General features: G+C 37.4%; 1 protein-coding gene across 19 annotated transcripts in view; it reads right to left on the minus strand.

Annotated features, from left to right (window-relative positions):
• Positions 1–18639, minus strand: part of DLG2 (discs large MAGUK scaffold protein 2) — a 2256157-nt gene that overhangs the window by 948159 nt on the left and 1289359 nt on the right. The gene's annotated exons all lie outside the window — the stretch shown is intronic.

Below are 18639 nucleotides of genomic sequence, written 5' to 3' on the forward strand. Positions count from 1 at the left end.
AGGGGGTGATATATTTGCACATGCACATAAATATATGTAAATATATAATGCATAGAATTCATCTACCTTGGTGCATACATTAATCTTGCTGAATGTTATTTCTCTTAACTTAAAATATTAATGGTACATATTTCATTGAAGATGGTGCTTATAATAATATTTGATATGCTGACATATTTTAAATGAGAGTCTGGAACATAGAAGGTACTCAGTAAGTGTTTGTTCCTTTACTGCCCTTCTAAAGAACTTGAAATGTGGATAAATTAGTAGTCAGCAGAAATATTAATTTGCCAGTAATCTTAGGAAAGTGGTGATTCTGATTCTTGGCATGAGGTGAAGACTTAAAAGGACCTTGCCTCAGCAGATTTAGTTTCAAACGTTAATTAAAACAGAGTATAATGATGGGGGAGGAGTAGGGCTGATGCACTGTGCTCCATATATAACTCCATATAGTAATTAAAATATAGTCATAGTTCTCAGTTCTGACAGCTCTTGGCAAGAATTTTTTAGAGTTTTAATATGAGGATCCTTAAACTCAGATGAAGTCTTATCAAAAAATTCTTGAGACAGATAGTTCACATATATATGTCTATACCACACCATATCTTCCCATAACTCTATCTTGGGAAAAGTTTATTGAAACATAAAATCTTTTTATACAAATGAGGCTATGCAATTTGAGAACAGATGGAGATGGGGTCACATCAAACCATGGGACAACCTTTCTTTTTTATCTAGGGGTGTGAAGTATATCTGCGTTGTCTTTTTTCCCTCGTTAGTTTGAGAAAGTCACATTCTTAAACATTAATTTCAATTACAGCTCTATTTTATTGTAGTTCAGAGACCTCAGGAAAGACAAGGAATTTCATTACTTATGAACAGGGGTATAATAATACACACTTGACAACACTGTTTTCAAAGTACCAGGCACTTAACACATGGTAATAAAGTGACTACGTGTAAGAGGGGGCAATGATAGGAAAGAGTAAATTGCATAGCAAAACCAAGTAGAATGATGAAGATGTGTCAGAGATCTCGTAAAATGTCAACATGACTGGGCTGACTTATCATTTCCCAGAATTCCATTTGTGGTATGTTTCTAGTTAGGGTGAGCCACAAGACAGATTCCTGTGGAATATTTGACAGTGCAAGTGAAGTTGCTGCTGTTTTGTAAGAAACATATTTTTGGTTATCTGGTCAAGTCCTTATGCTTCTTCCACTCTTCAGGAAAGCCTTCCAGAGCTCCCTGACCAGGTCACAATGTCTTATTACATGATCTCATGGCAGCACACTCTTCTCTGTCATAGCACCGATCACAGATTAATTTTATATTATTTATATTATTTAGCTGCATACCTAGCACGTATACAAGGTGCTCAAGTATTTGCTCAACAATTTGCTGATTTAATGAGCCAACCATACTGCTGGGGTGAAGGGGACAGAGTGAGTGGTTTATGAATAAATATGATAATAACATGAAGAAATGAAAATTTAAATTTAACATAGAAACAAACAGAACAACCATTCCTAACCTTTGGATGCATTAGTTTTCTCAAATTATCATTTATAAAAGTAATAGGACATTTTTTAACCAAGAAAATAAATCATTTTAATTTTTTTAAAAACAAGGGCATTAAACAAAACATAGCAGATCTTTTTTAAAACTTCTTGATCACAGAAAGATGATATTAATGATTTTTCTAGAAGTTAGTCATGTCAAATAATTAAGTCTGTGATATCTACCCATTTGTAAACAATCAAAAGTGAAATAAAATGAATTCATATTATTATTATAACACTATAATAGCATGAGCAATGACAGTTACTTATACTTCCACAGTGCTTTCCATCTAAAAAGAACTGCTGCATATATTATCTCATCGCTCATTCAGAAGGTACACAACATTCATCAATCATTTACACACATACACAAACACACACTTTCTGGAGCATTTCTGCAAAGATCTCCTTTGCAATGGCCTTGATAAAAGCTGACTGTGGCATTTTATTAAATTCAGCCCCCATTAAGACTTGGCATTGTTTAAAGCCACTATCAGATGATGCTGAGCTCAGTGAGAGCACATGTTCTTATCCTTTCTGTCTTCCTCTAACAAGTCTCAGGTTCTTTTCTGGAACAGGTACTAGGAACAACTTTCTCTTTTCATCGGTATGTGAAGCCAATTTCCATGCCTTCATTTTCTCTTTAATGCCACATAATAAGTAGATGAAAATTATTCCCTGTTCTCAACTCTAACACCCCTGAGATTAAGCCCCAGGGAAGCCAGTGATAACTGAAGTTGTAACTTCTCTCCAGGCTGTTTGGAAAATTTAACTCTACCAGACCTCTAGGAACAAAGATTAACTATTTTCTCACTATTCCACACTAAATGGCTTATAGTGAAGAGGTGAGGCATAGTGTAAATGAATGTACTATTCCAGCTCTGGAAAACAGGACACAGTTTCAAAATGAAAAGATTTACAACTACTACTATTAAAACAAAAAAGTCATGCTCAATTGCTGAGCACCTACTATACTTCAAGCAACTTACTTTGCTTTTGATGAATACTAATTCATTAAATCCTGATGACAAGCCAGCGCCAGGGCTCAATAGGCTAATCCTTCACCTGAGGCGCCGGCACCCCGGGGTTCTAGTCCCGGTGGGGGCGCCGGATTCTGTCCCTGTTGCTCCTCTTCCAGGCCAGTTCTCTGCTATGGCCCGGGAGTGCAGTGGAGGATGGCCCAAGTCCTTGGGCTCTGCACCCGCATGGGAGACCAGGAGAAGCACCTGGCTCTGGGCTTCGGATCATCGTGGTGCGCCGGCCGCAGCGGCCATTGGGGGGTGAACCAACAGAAAAAGGAAAACCTTTCTCTCTGTCTCTCTCACTGTCCACTCTGCCTGTCAAAAAAAAAATAATAATAATAAGGTAAATCCTAATGACAACCTGTAAGATGTATATTATTGTCTCTCAAATCCCATTTCCATATACATAGAGAAACTGAGGGTCAGATGGAGTAAGAAATTTATCCAAGGCCACGTAGCTGGAAAATATAAAACCTGGATGGAAACCAAAGTTATTTCTCGGACATTGTTCTTTCAATTGTATCAGTTCCTTGAGGGTTTGTTAGGGAGTCGTGAGTACATGAGAATGTGTAACACACAATTAGCAGAATTGGAGTTTAAATCCAGATGTGTCTGACTCCAAAATTTAACTCCACTACACACTCAACAAAGTGATACTCCTTCCAGTACAGTAATATGCTTCCCTAGACTAAATAAACTTTAAAATTTTTCCTTTTTGGAGAATTAAAAAAATTCTTCAAATTAGTATGAAGGACAGATATTATAAACAATAATAAAACTGTGAAATGGAGTAATATGCTATCATTCTAATCTGTTAAACTGCTGATTGTGCTATACTGCTTAACAAATTTCAATAAGGCACACTCTGAATCACTCCTAACACCTGTTTCTCATATATGTATTAACTCTTTCAGTCCATTGCAGTCACTGAAGAATTGGTTTACCTGGATTTCATTAAAACCCTGGAGATTCAGAAGACTTAATACATTTTGAAATTAACTTACTATTTTTAGTAAAGGATATGCTCTTTGAAGATTGCTGTCTAGAGCATCTGGAGTTTACTTTTTGCAAATGAGAAAAAGTTCAGTGATTTCTGGAGACTATATCTAAGTAAGGAGAAAGAATTCTTATCTCAGAGAATCCTTCAAGCACACTTAAAAATGGCACTGTCTGTGGATGCACAAGAAAGCTGAAGTATGAAGCTGTCCTGAGAAAGCCTCTCCTTGTTCATGGTCTCTGAGACCACGGACGTGCAGAACGTGGGAAAACGTCCTGGGAGAGCTCGAAACCAAGACGTCGCTTTCTGGTCCATATTGGAGAGAAGCTCTGTCCGCAAACCTTTGAAGGATGTGGAAAGCGCTTTCCCTGGACTTCAATATGAGGACACATATAGGCATTCACACAGGGGAATAACCTTTGGTGTGTCCCATTGAGGTTGTAAGAAGAGGTTTATTCAGTCAAATAACCTGAAAGCTCACATCTTAACTCACATGAAGATGAAAAAGAATCTGAAAAAAAAAAAAAAAAAAAAAGATGGAAAATAGTTCCCCAACAGGATATCAGCAGAAGAGTGACTGGGGACAAACTGCCTCCTTGAGTGTTGTTCCCAGGAAGGAGTATTTAAATCAATATTGTGACCCTGTAAGGCATATATTTCTGAGGTGCACCGATACTTTGAGATACCATTTTAAGAACATTGTGTATTTACAGTGTGCTTTCAACAAGAAGGTCAGTGATAAATTTACTTTAAGATCACAGCTTTTAACACATTCTATATCAGATTATTGGCTATATACTTATTTTCACATACTATAAATGTGAAAATAACTTTCTGATTTTCAATTTTGTAGTTTCCAGTTGCTTACCTGTACCTGTGATAATCTTGGGGAACGAAAATTTAAGGGTAGACAGTAAATAAATGAGTAAACATATTTTGAAGTTAAAAAAAGTACTCTTTCTAAAGAGATTTTAAAGGTATTGCTTAGTGGAGCTGGCACCATGGTGCAGTAGGTTAATCCTCCACCTGCAGTACAGGCATCCCATATGGATACCAGTTCTAGTCCCAGCTGCTCCTCTTCCAATCAGATCTCTGCTATGGCCTGGGATAGAGGTAGAAGATGGCCCAGGTCCTTCGGCCCTTGCATCCACATGGGAGACCAGGAAGAAGCACCTGGCTCCTGGGCTTTGGATCGGCGTAGCTCCAGCTGTTGCGGCCATTTGGGGAGTGAGTGAACCAACGTAAGGAAGACCTTTCTCTCTCTCTCTCTCTCTCTGTCTGTAACTCTACATTTGAGCTTCTCTCATTTCTCCAGCTTTTCCAAAGGCTGAGTAAGGGAAAGATGGTAGTTTTCTTTGGTCTCTCCACAACAATAAAGATAAAAGAACATATTATTATTCCTCCACTTTTCATTTATCAAATTCTGTTTATATTTTTTATTTTTTAATTTAATTTTTAATTAGTTTTTAACAGATTTAATGTGCTTTGTAGACAAAATTCTTTTTTTTTAAACTTTTATTTAATGAATATAGATTTCCAAAGTACAGCTTATGGATTACAATGGCTTCCCCCCCATAACATCCCCCCATACCCACAACCCTCCCCTTTCCCACTCCCTCTCCCCTTCCATTCACATCAAGATTCATTTTCATTTCTCTTTATATACAGAAGATCAGTTTAGCATCTATTAAGTAAAGATTTCAACAGTTTGCTCCCACACAGAAACATAAAGTGAAAAATACTGTTTGAGTACTAGTTATAGCATTAAATCTCAATGTACAGCACACTAAGGACAAAGATCCTACATGAGGAGTAAGTGCACAGGGACTCCTGTTGTTGACTTAACAAATTGACACTCTTGTTTATGGCATCAGTAATCACCCTAGGCTCTTGTCATGAGCTGCCAAGGCTATGGAAGCCCCCTGAGTTCACTGACTCTGAAAATTTTTAGACAAGGCCATGGTCAAAGTGGAAGTTCTTTCCTCCCTTCAGAGAAAGGTACCTCCTTCTTTGATGACCCGTTCTTTCCACTGGGATCTCACTCGCGGAGATCTTTCATTTAGGTGTTTTTTTTTTTTTTTTTTCCAGAGTGTCTTGGCTTTCCATGCCTGAAATACTCTCATGGGCTTTTCAGCTGGATCCGCATGCCTTAAGGGCTGATTCAGAGGCCAGAGTGCTGTTTAGGACATCTGCCATTCTATGGGTCTGCTGTGTATCTCACTTCCCATGTTGGATCATTCTCTCCCTTTTTGATTCTATCAGCTAGTATTTTCAGACACTAGTCTTGTTTATGTGATCCCTTTGGTTCTTATTCCTATCATTATGATCAATTGTGAACAGAAATTGATCACTGGGACTAGTGAGATGGCATTGGTACATGCCACCTTGATGGGACTGAATTGGAATCCCCTGGTATGTTTCTAACTCTACTGTTTGAGGTAAGTCAGCTTGAGCATGTCCCGAATTGCACATCTCTTCCCTCTCTTATTCCCACTCTTATATTTAACAGCAATCACTTTTCAGTTAAGTTTCAGCACTTAAGAATAACTGTGTATTGATTACAGTATTCAACCAAAAGTATTAAGTAGAACAAACAAAAAAAAAATACTAAGAGGGATAACATATTAAGTTGTTCATCAACAGTCAGGGTGAGGGCTGATCAAGTTACCGTTTCTCATAGTGTTCATTTCACTTTAACAGGTTTCCTTTTTGGTGCTCAGTTAGTTGTCACCTATCAAGGAGAACAAGTGGTATTTGTCCCTTTGGGACTGGCTTATTTCACTCAGCATAATGTTTTCCAAATTCCTAACAGGGATCACTTTTCAGTTCAATTTAAACACCTAAGAATAATTGTGTGTTAGTTACAGATTTCAACCAATGGTACTAGAACAAAAAAAAATTCTATTTTTTTTTTTTTTTTTTTTGGACAGGCAGAGTTAGACAGTGAGAGAGACAGAGAGAAAGGTCTTCCTTCTTTTGGTTCACCCCCCTAATGGCTGCTACAGTCGGCGCGCTGAGCTGATCCAAAGCCAGGAGCCAGGTGCTTCCTCCTGGTCTCCCATGTGGCTGCAGGGCATAAGCACTTGGGCCATCCTCCACTGCCTTCCTGGGCCACAGAAGAGAGTTGGACTGGAAGAGGAGAAACTGGGACAGAACTGGCACCCCAACTGGGACTAGAACCCATGGTGCCAGTGCCGCCAGCAGAGGATTAGCCTAGTGAGCTCCGGCGCTGGCCTGTAGACACAATTCTAAGAACATAATGATACTCCCTTCCTTCTTCCCTCCCTCCCCATTTCCCTGCCACTCTCCTCTCTTTTTCTTGAGTTTTTGAGATAGCATATTTTAAATTTACAATACAGTAAAAAGGCTTAATACTTCATCGAATAACAAATTTAACAAAAAGCAAAAACTGTTAATTTAGTGTTTATATATATTCAGCATTAATATAATTTAGTGTTTTTTTTTTTTTTTTTGACAGGCAGAGTGGACAGTGAGAGAGAGAGACAGAGAGAAAGGTCTTCCTTTTGCCGTTGGTTCACCCCCCAATGGCTGCTGTGGCTGGCGCACTGCAGCCGGCGCATCGCGCTGATCCGAAGGCAGGAGCCAGGTGCTGAGCCAGGTGCTTCTCCTGGTCTCCCATGTGGGTGCAGGGCCTGAGCACTTGGGCCATCCTCCACTGTACTCCTGGGCCACAGCAGAGAGCTGGACTGGAAGAGGAGTGATCAGGACAGAATCCAGTGCCCCGACCGGGACTAGAACCCAGTGTGCCAGCGCCAAAGGCGGAGGATTAGCCTATTGAGCCATGGTGCCGGCCTTTATAATTTAGTGTTAATATATATTTTATAGTGAATTTTCTGATGTCTTTGATGAGCTAATTATTTAGGCTAAAGGAAAAATATACAGATGTCTAAACTTACATTCAAAGAATATATCATTTATAGCTCAGAACTCCCCTTTTCCTGCACAACTCCCAAACTGTTAATGGGGTGGAAACAATGATACAGGTGAACAGGTAAGTTTTTAAAGGAAGGAAGTTATGAGAAATTGCCTTACAATCCAAATTTCTCAACATTGTAAGGAAGGGCAGTTCTGAAGAACATGATGTGATTATTTAGATCCTGAAATGGTGGGGGCCAGTGCTGTGGTACAGCAGGTTAAGCTGTAGTGTGCAGTGCCAGCATACTATATGGGCACCAGTTCTATCCTGGCTGATCCACTTATATTATTCCAGCTCCCTGCTAATGCACCTTGGTAATAAGAGGATGGCCCAAGTCACCTGTACCCACATAGGAGACCCAGAAGAAGCTCCTGGCTCCCGGCATCAGCCTGGAATAGCCCTGGCTATTGCAGCCATATTGATGGGTGATCCAGCAAAAGGAAGATCTCTGTCTCTCCTTCTCTCCCTAACTCTACCTTTCACATAAATAAATATTTTTTTAAAAAGGAAATGACACATGAAATAGAAAAGAAACTGGCTTAAATACAAATAAATTAGTAAATAAGATGCACAGACTAAATTCTGACCTATATTTTCAAGGCTCAACTCAAATTTCACATCCTTCTCTTAAATTTTTCCCCAAATGATCAAGGTAACCAGTAGTTTGTGCTTCAAGGGAACTAAATGTTGCACAATTATCCAATATATTTCACAATTCATTCATGATAATTATGACTTCCACTTCTACCCATGAAGAATTAGCCACCAGGGAAATTGTGCACCAACCTTACATAACTGAAAACTAGAAAAATAAATGAACCAACTGCTTTTAGTCATATTATATCTTTGTGATCCACGAGAGAAAGGATATTATAAAGGTGAGCTCTACTATTGCCCCAGCTTACTGCCTAGGGCCAGTTTCCAGAAGAAAGAAAAAAATATCAAACTCAAACAGAGTTTACTTTCTTCAATGAACCAAGCCGACTGAAAATGGAGTTTGGTGGTCACGTGAGGTAGAATTTGTTGGCAGAATAGCAGAGTAGAAGTAAGTGCAGTGTTGGGATGGTGATGATTAATGCACGTACAAGAATGAGTATACCAGAGATCTGAAAATCCCTCTCCCACTTCAATTCTTTGATTGAACAAAAATCTATATGTGCATAGGTTGAGGCTCCAAAAGGCTGGAGAAAGAATCACTGGAAAGCAGTAGACTCAACAATTCTCAGACCTCACAGAAGGCTAAGAACAATTCACAGTTCAATTAGCCAGATTGTATTATCTGAGGCATCAGGCCAAACACTAAGAAGGATATTACCTTAGTTGAAAGGATAAATTAACATTAGATTTAGGGAAGTTCTATATCTTCCCTTAAAAAGATTAAAATCAAGCCTCAGAAGTATTAAATAGATTTCAAATAACTTAACAATGTGCCAGAGAAAGCACAATATTCTAAAAGAATATAGCCATTTCAGCAACCAAAAATGTTAAGTATACGATGTCTACCACCCTACAAAATTGTCAATCATGCAAAAAGCAGAAAATTATAAGCCTAACCAGGAGGAAAATCAATTAAGAAACATAGCATGTAAAATTAGAGATAATGGAATTGGATAAAAATATTTTGTGTTAATAAAAATTGTACTCCATATACTTAAAATGTAGGGAAAACATAAATAGAGTGAGGTGTCTGAAGAGAGACATGCAGAATTTTATAAAGAATCATATGGAAGACATAAAGAAGAAAAATTGAACACTCGAAATGAAAAATACTCAAGATGAGTGTAACCACAGTAAACCAGTGAGCTTAAAGAAACAGTAATAGAGCATGTTCAAAATGAAACAATGACATTTTAAAAGGATAGGAAAAAATTAACAGAATGTCAGTGATGTGTTAGATGATAAAAGGCACTCTACCATGCATGGGCATGAAGTCCCAGAAAGTGAGAGGGAGAAGTAAAAGTACTTGAAGCAATAATAAGCAATACATTTCCAAATCTGAAAAACTATAAATGCACATATCTTAAAGAGACTCAGGAAAAAAAGCCAAGCAGAATGAATATAAAGAAAATCACACCAAGTCACATCATGTTAAAATCACTGAAATGAAAAATAAAGAGAAAAATGTCAAAGATAGCAAGAAAAGGAAAAGGTGACTTGCCATAAAGAATAGAAATGGCAGCAATTTGTCTTAGGCAACTTTTCGAGGCAGATAGCAATAGATCAAGTGGCAACTCTCAAGCGCAGTCACATGTAACTAAATGACAAGATACCTTCTGAGAAGTGTTAAATGATTTCATTATTGTGAAAACTCATAAAGTGTACTTACACAAATTGGTACAGGTCAATCATTCAATATGGTCTTTTAATGCATTCAAAAGACACGGTAACGTGAGATGGAGGAGGCTTTTGCTGGCATTACATGGCATTTGATTTTTAATAAGTAGGAATACATTGTAAAATAGTGATAAAAGTATATACCAGCATACCAGTAATAAATCAGCAACATGGTCATTTATTATTATCATCAAATATATGTCCTGTACAAAATTGTGTCTGCTATGCTTTCATATAACTGGCAGTACAATAATAGGTTTATTTTTTCCAGCATCACCACAAACATTGGTAATACATTGCACTAAGATGTTATAACAGCTATGCACTCACTAAGCAATCAGTTTTTTCAGCTTTAATATAATCTTATGCGACTACCAATTAAATATGGAGCGTAGGGGCTGGCACTGTGGCTTTGCGGCTAAAGCTGCCACTTGCAGTGCCGGCACCCCATATGGGCACCAGTTCAAACCCTGGCTCCTACACTTCCTATCCAGCTCTCTGCTATAGCCTGGGAAAGCAATGGAAGATGGCCCAAGTCCTTGGCCCCTGCGCCCGCGTGGGAGACCCAGAGGAAGCTCCAGGCTCCTGGCTTCGGATCGGCACAGCTCCAGCTGTTGTGGCCACTGGGGAGTGAACCAGTAGATGGAAGACTCTCTCTCTCTCTCTCTTTCTCTCTCTCTGCCTCTCCTTCTCTCTGTGTGTAACTCTGACTTTCAAATAAATAAATAAATCTTAAAAAAAAAGAAAAAAAAGTCTATCAAAGACTGAAATCTCATTTGTGGCATACAATTATATTAAAGAAAGAATTATCGACTTAGAATTCTACACCCTTTCAAAATAAAGTGTTTTAAAGAGGGAATTGAAAAGGAGTTGAAGAAAAGGCCTTCTCAGTTAAACAACAAGAAAAAACAGATAAATGTATTGTTTATAAATGTACATTGTGGCCGGTGCCGTGGCTCACTAGGCTAATCCTCCGCCTTGCGGCGCCAGCACACCGGGTTCTAGTCCCGGTCGGGGCGCCGGATTCTGTCCCGGTTGCCCCTCTTCCAGGCCAGCTCTCTGCTGTGGCCCAGGAGTGCAGTGGAGGATGGCCCAAGTGCTTGGGCCCTGCACCCCATGGGAGACCAGGAGAAGCACCTGGCTCCTGCCTTCGGATCAGCATGGTGCGCGGGCCGTGGTGGCCATTGTAGGGTGAACCAACAGCAAAGGAAGACCTTTCTCTCTGTCTCTCTCACTGTCCACTCTGCCTGTCAAAAAAAAAAAAAAAATTGCATTGCAGTAAACGTTATAAGAAGTTTTGGGGACAAGGGTAAAATGATAACAAGTGTGATTTATATCTATGCCAAGAATTTATATCTACACAAGGAAATGAGCACCCGCAAAAGTTAGGTACTTATAAAATACTTATCTGTTTTATTTTCAAAGTCATTCCAATGTATGAGAATCACATGGTTTATACACAAACACAAAACTATAGCACAAAAAGTATATGGGATAATTGGGAGTATAGCAATGTGATTTTTGCAATGTGATGTTGTATTATATTATTTAAAGACATATTGAGATAAATTGCACACTTACAGGAATCACTGAAAACATTTTTGAAAAGGTATAGATAATAAGCCAATAGTGCAGCTAAAATAGGATCATAAAAAGTCTCAACCCAAAATAGAGCTGGCAAAAGGGAAATGGTGAAGAACGAACAGAGGGTAAAGTAGTAAACAAATAGCAAAAAAAGTATATTTAAATGCTAGCATATTAGTAATTATTTCAAACGTAAAATCTCCAATTAAAAGGAGATTGATAGATTTGATAACAAAGTGAAATATATAAGAAACTGAACATAAATGTAAAAATATAGTTAAACTCTCCATAAATTGGGAATTCTTTAAGGACATGGAGAATGTCCTTATACTCAATTATATTCCTTATAATTATAATATATTCCTTATAATCACTTATATTCCTTATAATTCACTTGCATTTTCAGTGACTGGTTCAGTATAATACTCAAAATCTACTCATTATTCCTAGAAAGAGCAGTTGTTTCCAAGACTTCTTATTTCAAAAGACAAGCAAAGGTATCTCTAGCAAATCCTTGGTGAAAAAAGTCACTTTCTCCAAACTTACAAGCAAAAAATAAGTGTTCTATGAAAACTGCCTTTTTTAAAAACAATCAAGATTTTAATATTTTTACATCTGTTGTAAGTGTGTATGCATGTAGGTCTGTGTTAGTATGTTTTACAGTTAATTTATCTACTTCATCTGAAAACCAGAATTCAGATAATTTTTAGGCAGGGGTAAGACAAGTTTTTCACCTTTTACACATTATTCACATTTTCTTCATATTCTTTACATTTTCTGTAAAAGTGTGAAGGATAAGATAGTAAATATTTCTGTCTTCACAGGCCATTTGATCTCTGAAACAACTACTCAACTCTGCCATTATAATAGGAAGGCAGCCATAGATGATACATGAATGACTGTGTTCCAATAAACCTTTTCAAAAACCAGCAGTAGGACATTTGGAGCCCATAAAGTGGAGTTTCGCAAGCCCCTTTTAAACACTAGATAATTGTTCGAAGTCTCTGTGACTATATGCTATCTATTCCTTCAGTTATTTCTTTATACTCTAGATAGCTGTGATCAGAGTCAGTAAGAGGCACACATTTCTTTCTTTATACGTAAGCTGTGTCTACTTTTCTTGGTTAATGCAAATAGAAAAGACAAGGTTTCAGACACAAACAGGTAATTTACTTTCTAGATCCAAGATTGCCAATGCTGTTTGGTGCTTTTATTGTATGGTTATAGCCTATGCAGCTAGTGATTTTGAAAATGATCCTAAACTGTAACAGTATGCAACGTTACCACTCTCAACTCTGCTCATCTGCAATGGGATAGAAGGTCTGATCAACTTTCAACATGGAATACTCATTGCTAGTCTGCTCTGCTGCCAAAATGTCTTGTTCTACCTTTTGGTTCAGCATGTCCCAACTTCCTGTATCATACTTGTACAATTCTTCCATCTTCTTAAAATAACTACTACTAAAATGTATTATCAATAATATAATATAATATAAATATAAATATTTTACCAATTCTTTGCATCTCTAGAATCAATCTAGTATTATTCCTGACAACTACTGGGTACTCAAATTATTGATTGTTGAAATTAAAAAGAATTATTTTTCTATATAGGGGTAACTTTTCACATTGTGATGAATTTGTATTGTTAAATCATGTTTCAGTCCCATTACTCAAAATCATCAAATTGAAATCTTCAATTTGATTCCTTCTAAATTTTGTATTTTTATACTAAAATATGGCAAGTATTTTATGTTTCTCATACAATTTCAATAAATTTAGTTTAATAAACAAAGCTGTAAGTCCAGGAATGATTTCTTATTCTAACTTAGAAATTAGGGAAAAGAGCTCCAGAAAAGTCAGCCCAGCTCCATGCAGTGAAGTTGGGTTGGAACCTGGGTTTGATGTTTTGGAACTCACTTTCTTATCACTGTGCTCGTTTTTCATAAAAAGGATGGATTCCTACAAATTATCAGTGAACTCAACAAGAAGATGGAGAAAATAATCATAACTCTCATTTATTTCATTTATTAGTTAACACAATGTTTTGAGACAGATATTTAAGTTCTACTTTTCCAATGAGGAAACTGAGGTTTACAGAGGCTAAGTAACTTGTTCAATGTCATAGACAGTTCTATTTCAGGGTGTGTATGCTGGGGAGAGGCCACACATTAAAAAAAAAAAAAAAAAAAAAAAAAAAAAAAAAAAAAAAAAACAGCCTCATTTACTTCAACTGAAAAAAGTCAGTTCACTGTTCAATGAACATTGAATGCCTGAGACATTCAACGAGCCTCATGCAACAGACATGGTTGAAGTAATAAAAACATATCCTTGCCAATTTTATTATGTGCCATAACAGCTGCTGTATCAAACAAATAAAACTCTACACTGAGAAACTCCAGCACATTCTTAACAGGCATCACACAAAGAATCTCGAGAAAGGAAATGGATCGTGAGTGCTGATCATGTCCTAGGTATATGATGGTATATTTGATCTTTCCAACCTGTGGACAGTAAACTTTATCACCCATCTTGCTGATGAAGGAACTAAACTTCAGAGAACGTATCTAACTTGGTCTAGGACCTCAGGTGCTGACCAAAACAAGTTTTTAAATCCATGCATGCCTTAATTATAAAACATAATACAATGAATAATTATGATAATGCTGAAGAGGGAGGGTTTTATCTCCTCTCAAGAATACAATATAAAAATATTGAATGGAAAAGGAAATCATTTTTTTCCTGGCAAATAACATACTTCCTTATATGCATATTGCAGCAGCTTGATAAATCCAGCATATTCATTGATATTAACACTTCATTCCACAGATCTGAGCTGCCTCTCCTTTAAGAGTGACAATGACATAGGGTAGTACTGTATTCTGCATTGTTTTCAGCTCTAAAAGGTATTTAAAATCCCTGTGAAAATTTGAAGTGTTACTCATTTAAAAACAAAAAATATAAACTATGTAATTACATCTTGAAAAACACCCTTTCAGGATGAGTATTGTGTTACAGTTGGTGAAGCTGCTGCTTGAAATACCCATGGCCTGGTTCATGTCCAGGCCACTACACATTTCCAATACAGCTTCCTTCTAATGTGCCTAAGAGGCAGCGGATGATGGCCCAAGTATCGGAGTTCCTGTCACCTACATAGAGCTCCCAGCTCCTGGCTTTCATCAGGCCCAGACCTAATTGTTGCAGGTATAAAGCAAATAAGCCAGCAGACAGAAGACCAGTTTCTCTCCCTTTCTCCCTCTCTCGTTCCCTCTCTCTCTCTCTCTCTCCCCCCCACTCTCTTTCAAATACATAAATATATCTTTAAAAAGTGTAAAAAGTAAACAAAACCACCCACTCTGAAGAATCTCTCAGTTTCCCCCAATTGGAAATAATAGAAGTTGCAGGTTAATGGTAGAAAGTTTGGAGTGAGAGAGAGCCAGCCCTGTGTCCGAGTCTTCCCATCCTTATAACTAACTGCATGATTTCGGAAAGTGCTTATATACATGGGATTGTTGGGAGAATACAATGTGACAGTGAAGATGAAATGCTTACTGCAGTACATGGTGCCTTGCAAGGTTGCAAAAAACATTCATTTCTTCCTTGTACCACTATGACAAACAGACATTATGTTATTATTATTTTAGATTTCTATTTATTTATTTGAAAGGCAGAGTTATAGAGAGGCAGAGAGAGAGAGGTCTTTCACCTACTGGTTAACTCTCCAGATGGCTGAAACGGCAGGAGCTGGGCCAATCAGGATCCAAGAGCTTCTTCCAGGTCTCCCATGTGGGTGCAGGGGCCCAAGAACTTGGGTCCACTTCTACTCATTTCCCAGGCCATAGCAGAGAGCTAGATTGGAGGTGGAGTAGCCAGGTCTTGAACCAGTGCCCATATGGGATGCCAGCACTGCAGGTAGTGGCTTTACCCACTATACCACAGTGTTGGCTCCACGTTATTATTAATGATATATATATATATCCATCCTCTCTCATAAGAGTCTCACTTTCTGGGAACCAGTGCCTGAATCTGCTTTTTGTAATTAACACAAAAAAATTGTATATTTATGGAGTACCATGTGATGTGAGTTCTTTAAAAATTGTGTATATTCAATCAGGGTAAATATATTTCCTCAAATATTAATTGTTTGTTTATGTGAGCATCTTAATCATCTGGGAGATGTCAACATTATAGGTGAATAGACATTCAAGGAATTATTGCTGAAATGAAATTATACAGAATGAAGAAACCAAAGCCCAAAGCCAAACATTGGATTCTGACACTGCTAATAAGTGCCAATAAAATCTAATTGCAGGCCGGCGCCATGGCTCACTAGGCTAATCCTCTGCCTACGGCGCTGGCACCCTGTGTTCTATTCCCAGTCTTGGCACCAGATTCTGTCCCGGTTGCTCCTCTTCCACTCCAGCTCTCTGCTGTGGCCTGGGAATGCAGTGGAGGATGGTCCAAGTGCCAGGCCCTGCACCTGCATGGGAGACAGGAGGAAGCACCTGGCAGCGTGCTGGCCACAACGCACCAGCCGTAGCGGCCGCTTGGGGGTTGAACCAATGGAAAAAGTATCTTTCTCTCTCTCTCTCTCTCTCTCTCTCTCTCTCTCACTGTCTAACTCTGCCTGTCCAAAAAAAAAAAAAAAATCTAATTGCATCATATGTATGTGGGCAGGTTGGGAGAGAAAAGCATCTAGGGGGTCTATTTTATTCCAGGCTGGCTAATGGGGAAATGTGCCTACTACATCCTGACTTATGTTTTCACACTTTCCATTTTGGCTGCTTTATAAATCCAGTTGCCTATTAATGTCCAAAGGACCAGTTTCTCAATAGCTTTAAATCTGAAGAGGTAAATTAGGCATCATTAATTTCTTCTGGTTTTCTTTCAGCCATCATTTTACTTCATTAAAAAGGAAAAATACATTTTTATTATGGCAATACTTTACTATTTGCAGATAAAGGATTCAGAAAACATGCTTCTCTTTTTAGACTGAAAAATGCATACGGAATCTTTTACATTAACATAGTATAGTTACTCATTAGTGAGAACTGAGATGGTACTGCATAAGGTTAATTAACTTTTTTCTACAACTTTATTTACTTATATGAAAGCCAGAGTTACAGAAAGGGGAAAGGGAGAGAGAGATAGAGAGAAAGAGAGGTTGAGAGAGAAAGAGAGACAGAGACAGAGAGAGATGTTCCATCTACTGCTTCACTCCCCAAATGGTTGCAATAGCTGGGGCTAGGCAAAAGACAGGAGCTTCATTCCAGTCTCCCACCTTGGGCTATCCTGAGATGCTTTCCCAGGTTCATTAGCAGAGCTAGATAGGAAGTGGAACAGCTGGGACTCTAACTGGTGCTCATATGGGATGCCTGCATTGTAAGTGGCAGCTTAATCTGCTGTGCCACAATACTGGCTCCCAATTAACTTTTTTTTAATAATGGTTGAACATGATCTGCCTAAACTCTCTCCTCCTCAAAAAAAAATTAAATAATATTTCTGTATCGCCATTAGTTCAACTGGGTATCTAATCTAAAAGTCCTAACATCCTTTATTGAAATTTTCTACTATTATTTGAGAAATTTTTGTAAATGAACTCTAAATTAAGAGGACAAAAGAAAAGAAATTTTTCTGCATGATATCTGATGATATATTTCATTTCTTCTCAGCTATTCTATGATTTTATGTTTTTAAGCATAAAAACCAATCATAGATAAAGGAAATCATTTTGAAAAATAATAAATAACAAAATGGGTTTACATTAGTATCCTAAAGAAAGTTTCCTTTTCTTCCTGTTAGATGGCAGTCTTTTGATATTTACTTTTAAGGATTTTAAGAGGTAATTTGTGTAAAATATATTTACATTTAAATTAATCTGATAAAATGCAAATAGGGACACAGCAAAAGGAAAAAACTAATGACTTACTTTTAGATTTATATTGTGAAAAGGTACATTTTGAAATATTGTTTGATAATAACTGGATTCAATTCAATTAAAATTTTAAATATTCAGAGAGCATCCGAGGTGTGTTAGCAAATCCACAGCTTTATCATATTAATAAAACCATGATTTCTGTGTTGCTTTGTATTTCACAAAATAATTATGCTGGACAACATATGCAGATTATAATTATACATGAAAAAGAAGGCTTAAATTGGACCTCCTAAAAAGGCCCATTTGCTTGCAAAATATTATCAGGACTTGATATCACATGAAATTTGTATTTAATAAATAAAAACAGAATGTATAAATTAGCTTTCAGTGTGTTTGCCCTACATCAGATACAAAGTTATGGAAACCTAAGAATTATAGCTTTAACTTCCCATGAACTATCTTTACATTGCTCCAATTTGTGGTTGCTTAGAAACACTATAGGCAAAGGAATTGATTTTTTCCAGATGCTACTAGTCAAAACCACACTTCATGCTTTTGATTTAAAGTTGTTTTGTTTTTACGGTGTTATAAATGCACTTTTCTCTGAAAGTAACAAATATATAAATCAAGTTCTATTAATAGTGCATCTTGGAAATCTATTCCTTATTATTTCTGTGCTTAGCTTTCACTGGCTTAACTAAAGGCAAACAAGGCTGTGAATGACTCTAGCTATTATTGTCATTTATTCACAGGATTTAGCTCACAAGTTTCCATCAAAGTTTGTGACTCAGTACTCCTGATAACATTCAGTCCTTCACAATCATTTATGAAATGGTTATTGAAAGAGACATGCTGGGCTTTTATTAAATATTCAGTAATCTTTTCAAATATTCAAAAGTATAGCAAAAGTTGAAACTAAAAGAGCTTCTTCCATATTTCAATAATGACCTGAACTAATAATTTCAGAGTCTACTTTGGTGGATATGGTAGAAAAATAGCTAAAGGGGTTGGGGATGGGGAGAAGAAGAGAGGAAGAGGGAAGGGGAGAATAGAGTAGGAAAAGGAGGCAGAATGGTGGAGGACGAGGGGAGGAAGAAGAGGAGAAATTGAAGCAACTGGTGCTCCAATGTGAACTTTAGCCAGTTGTGGTGGCATGTGAGGCCAATCATAAAATTCTGGATGACTATTTGGATGTTGTCAACAGTGTCATTTATTTCTAAATTTTATTTTTAACAATTACGAAACAGGACAAAAATTCACCTATCAAGGAGCTTGTAAAGAAAAGAATCAAATCATGAATGGGGAGGGGCCTTGCTTGTCAAATAGT

The sequence above is a fragment of the Oryctolagus cuniculus genome, chromosome 1 (genome assembly GCF_964237555.1).
Source record: "Oryctolagus cuniculus chromosome 1, mOryCun1.1, whole genome shotgun sequence".
Classification (NCBI taxonomy): domain Eukaryota; kingdom Metazoa; phylum Chordata; class Mammalia; order Lagomorpha; family Leporidae; genus Oryctolagus; species Oryctolagus cuniculus.